The sequence below is a fragment of the Pan troglodytes genome, chromosome 15 (genome assembly GCF_028858775.2).
Source record: "Pan troglodytes isolate AG18354 chromosome 15, NHGRI_mPanTro3-v2.0_pri, whole genome shotgun sequence".
NCBI classification, from domain to species: domain Eukaryota; kingdom Metazoa; phylum Chordata; class Mammalia; order Primates; family Hominidae; genus Pan; species Pan troglodytes.
Window position 1 is genome coordinate 95,982,427 of NC_072413.2, and position 5,285 is coordinate 95,987,711.

The following is a 5,285-nucleotide window of genomic DNA, read 5'->3' on the forward strand; positions in this document are numbered from 1 at the left end:
GCGCAGGCTGGCAGCAGTTCAGCTGAGGACTAAACGCTTGGCTCAAGTTCAACACGGCTGCCAAGATTTGGCAACCAGAGAGTTGCAGGGAAGCAGCAGGCTGCTAAACCCTTTCACATTTTTAATTAGATCCACACACCCATGTCTTTGAGCTATCATAAATATACAGATGACATAGAGAGTATTATTCGGGGTTAAAAAAAAAAAAAAAGGAAGCAAACTCTACTAAGGTACAGCTTACCTTATTGAAATAATTTCCCTATCACTAGTTTGAGGGCTGAGGAGGAAAAACAGAAGGTAGTGATATTTGCTTAAGTAGAACCACGTCTGACAAGGGAATCTACCCAGGATCTGGAAAACACAGGTCTCGGCTGCCTTGCTATCTTCCTGGGCTTCGAGAATATCACCAGAAGAGGGCATTCTTGGCGCCGGCTCAGCCCTGTGCAGCCCGGAGCTGGCAGGGAGCAGTGCTGGAGGAGTCATCCCTCAGGCCACTCCCACCTCCCGTTCTTGGGGATAGCTTTAATATCGCCACGGAGCAGAGAGGTTCTCTCCTTCGCCCTAAATGCAGCAACTTTTATACTCCATGTTGCCTTACTATTCTTCTCGTTTTATTTCCTTCTCTGGATTGTTTTTGGGTATCTTCCCCTGGAAAACAATTGCAGATGCTTCTAAATTTTTCTAAGTCCTGTGCCGCAACATGCTCAGCTTCTTCCCCTCAGAACCAGCCTTTCCCCTTGCACTCAGCCCCTGGGCGATTGTCCCTCCGGGGAGGAAAGAAGATTCAACTCTTGATTCAAATGCTCCGGGTTTCACTCTGGTTTCGCTGTGTGGCTTTGGACATAGGATTTCAAAGCCTTCACGTTGGTTCCCTCATCTGAAAGATCCCAAAGCAATTCTGGCCTCACAGAGTGGCTCTGGGGTTTAAATCCTATGTACAAGGCTCGTAACACAGTCAGCACCCAACACTGAATATTCGATAGAACATGTGCCTTGTAGACAGTCAGCTAACAAACAACTCCACCAAAACAACAGTGCTAGCCCTTAGTCTTCTTCTTCCCTGACCTGCTTCTCCTCTTGTTTGTGACAAAGGCCACCCATGCTTCTCAGACAACTAACCCTAGTCTGATCAACTTGCCGTAAGATGAGAGTGAGCCCATGCATTGGTGTGCATGCCCTTAATATGAAAGACATGTTAAAAAGGAAATGAAACACTTGAAATGCAGGAAAGAAGTGCCTCTGGTTGTCCCATCTGAGAGCACAAAGTTTATAAATTGAACCATCACGAGCATCAAACACGAGCTGTGCTAAGACATCAAACACACACACACACACGCACACACATGTTTGTGTCCTTGGCGTATGGTGAACAATTTGTACACCTTTCAGTGGCCCCCACAGAAAGCCAGAGCTTGTAGTGGACACTTGGCAGCATTTGGTCTTTTCCCCATCCTTCCTTCATTTATTTTTTCTTCACATATGACTTGAAAATAGAGCATGTTTTACTGTGGCAAAATTCCCTCTATACTTGACCTGCAAACAGGACAGTCAGGCTAACTGGGATGACCTGGTCCAATGAAGTGGGCTGGAGACAATTCTACGCCCAATAGGCACCTTTCAGCAGATGGAAAGGGTGAGGACAAACAGGTTGGTGGGCCTCAGCACCTCATCTTTTCCTGTAGTCTCTCTTGCTCCCCAACACCTCACTATCTCCCCCAGTCCCCAGGTACAGGGAATTTCCTTTCACTAGAAGAAGAAAGGATACAAGCTTCTTATGCACGTGTGCACACACGCACACCCATTCATGCTCACAGACACTGAAACAGGACCCTTACACCAGGACTGTTCCACTTGGAATGCAGAGAGCAGTAATGGCTCCCACAGCCATGAAGACCCAGGCTGAGTCCCACTTGCCTCTATGGTCCTGATCAGGCTCTGACAGGGAGCACACTGCTGCTCATGATTAGTTATTTATACGGGAGGAAGCAGCAAATTTCTATGAGAGTAAAGTAAGATATGATCCACATCATGCTTTCCTGGAGCAAAAAGGGTCAAGCTGAAGCCGGTCTCATTCTCTGAGCTATCATGGACTGCCCCTACACGTCCTTTCCACAGACGCATTGAAGGAAACAGGCCCTGTGACACCCTGACCCTTTCTGCACTTTATGTAGGGTGAAGGAGGTGGGCTGGGAATTAATACATGCACTTCATGTATTTAAGGGCCATTCCCTAATAGTACTCTGAGACTTCCTGGGAAATATTAACTCAGGACTGACATGTATTAGTCTGCTTGAGCTGCTATAACAAAATACCACAGACTGGGTGACTTAAATCCCAGAAATGTATTTTCTCAGTGTTCTGGAGGCTGACAAGTCCAAGATCATTTCTGGCTGGCTTGGTTTCTGCTGAGGGCTCACCTCTTGTCTTGTAGACAGCCACATGGCCCTCCCTTGGTGTGTGTGCCTGGGGAAATAGCATTCTGGTGTCTCTTATAAAGACACTCATTATATCATATCAGGACTCTACTTTTATGACCTCAGTAAGTCTTACTTCCTTCGAGCCCCCATCTCCAAATATGGCCATACTGGGGTTTAGAGCCTCAGGATATATATTTGGAGGGATAGAAATTTTCAATCCATAATAAAAGCATTTTCGTACTTTTGTGCCTTTTGTACTTTTGGAAGGAGATGGAGTCAGATGGAAATTCTACTCACTCCGCCACCCACTAGCTGTGTGGCCTTGTATAAATCTACTAACCACTCTGAGTCTTATTTTCCACTTTTGAAAAACAGGGGTTAAAAATGCTTTCCCTAGAGTGTGATTGTGAGTAATAGGTTAGGTAATATATACACAGTTCCCGGCCAAGGGAGACACTCAAAAAATGCAACAGCCATCGTGGTAGTTGATACCATTATTTATTATTTGATATTATTATTTGTTAAAACCACCCAGAGAGTGTTGCCTGAAACACTGGCTTAGAGCTTTGCATCCCAAATGTTCTCTGTACTGCTGTTTGCATCTCTTTATCACCAATGCTGACATGAGTCAATGAAGCTCATAAGGAGTGTGACTGTCTGTAATAATATCTTCCATGGGGTCCAGAGGAAACAAACATGTGCACTTCCAGAAAAGTGAGTATAAATATTCATATCACTTTACGTTTAGGGCATTTTGCACTAGTTGTTGATACCATTATGCATTTAGCATGGTCATGACAATCAGGTTTGAAACTCTTGGTTAAAGCGAAAGTCTTGCAAGAAAACATAAATGTAGCTGCATTACACTTGGGGAGCCTAAACTTGAGGGAGCCAAAGATTGGAATTATGCAGTTTCAAAGGCCATACCCTGAGCTTCACAATCCTGCCTGAGTCAGCAATTGCAACAATAATGCTGTATAACAAATCATCCCAGCTCAGATGCTTGAAAGACTAAGTATTTCTTCTCACGCTCATTGGTTTCTAGGTTTACTGTGGTTCTGTTGAGCTAGACTTGGCTCAGCTGATCAGCTCTGCTGCAGATTGCATGTCTCCTGAGCATGGTTTTAAGCTATAGATTGGGTTCTCATTCACTCAATGTGTATTTGTTCTGGGATCCCAGCTTAAGGGGTGACAGCTACCTCAGGCACGTTATAGCCTAAATGCAGAGAAAAGCAAGCACATCTAAGGTCTCTGATTGCATCGTGTCCACAGGCACTCCAGTGGTTAGGTGAAGCCACATGGCCAAGCCCAACCTCAGGAAGTAGGGAAGGAAATTCTGCACGGTAGTATTGGGGAAGAGGGGAATGAGTTTTAGCTGAAAAATAATCCAAACTATTGAGTACCCTGCAAACAACAGCATACAGAAAACTAGAATAGCAGCAACCACCATACCTTCTTTATCAGCAGAATGCTAATTCCCTTTAAGGCATCTCTAATGGTTGACAGCCAGCATCCATTCTGACTGGTCAAGTGTCAGTTTTGCTTGGTAGTGCCCTAAACTTAATAGCTTTAAAATAGCTTGACTATCACCCTCGATTGTCAGTATCTACAATGATACCAGCAAACACCAACTTCCTAGGGCCTGCGATATCAGCACCAATGAATTCCACTCAGAACCCCCAAAATTGTCAAGACAGGATCCTAGCACTGCTGAAATTGTGATGTGGATACAGGTTTCAGAGTGAAGGAGCTAGGAGTTTAAATGATATCTCTGATGCTTCCCAAAAGTGTGGCCCTGGGCAACGACGTGATCTCCTGAATCTCAGGTCTTTAGTGGGGTTGCTTGTGGTGCTGCCGTGAACAGTAAACTACTGGATGCGTGGAAATCAGCCAACACAGGGCCTATAATTTACAGTCTGCACCCACTAAATGATTACTCTCTTCTTGCTTTACTATTAGCTTGAATCTTATGGAACTGTCAGAAATAATCAAGGGTTGGCAATTCCATACAGTTCAACCTAACAGGTAATAAAACCCTTATGGGCAAATATAATATTTTGTTTAACTCTATTCCTTGCAATCCTGGTTCATTCCTCATCTGTGGAAATGAAAGCCAAGGATGGGAAATGTCCAATGAAGATATGGCCAAATGTTGAATGTTGTAGCAGAACGGACACCCCTTGTGTTAGTATCACTCCAGTGATGAAGATGGAATGGTGGGGTTGTAAAGAGGTATAGACAGATAGAGTATAGACAAGTGAATCTACTGTTTATCTGCTTTCCTACCACCAAGGTGGGACGTGTCAAGTAAGAGCAATGGTATAAGGAAGGGTGGGTGTTCTGCAGAAGTGCAAGGGGCTGGGAGGCCACAGGAGAAAATATGTGCCCATTTTATGGTGTGCAGAGAAGATCGTGTAATTTGGAATTAAGCAGATATGGGGGTTTTAATGCCAGCTCTTCCAAAAACATGCATAAAATCTTGGGCAAGTCACTAATTTCTCTGAACTTTTCACCTATGAAAATGACATAGTTCTCACAGGAACATTGCAGGCCTCATAGCGATGGTCTAGCTATCAATATCTAACAGAGAGCTTGTTTTCTGGCAGGGGGTGGGAGGGCTCAGCCATCTTGGTGACACATCACTATCCCATTTTCTTTTCTCCAGGCTGGTCTTGAAGTTGGGGCTAAATGAATGCCGAGCAACAAAATTCTAGGGTGTGTAGGTCTTCTTAGTGCAGACTTTAAAACTGTACCAAAGGGATTTGCCAAGAAACTCGCTGGCATTTCCAGAGCAAGCTATTTTCATTTCCCCCACTGGTGCTATAGCAGCCAGAAACTTTGCTGCAGTCCTGCCCTCTGGACACCATC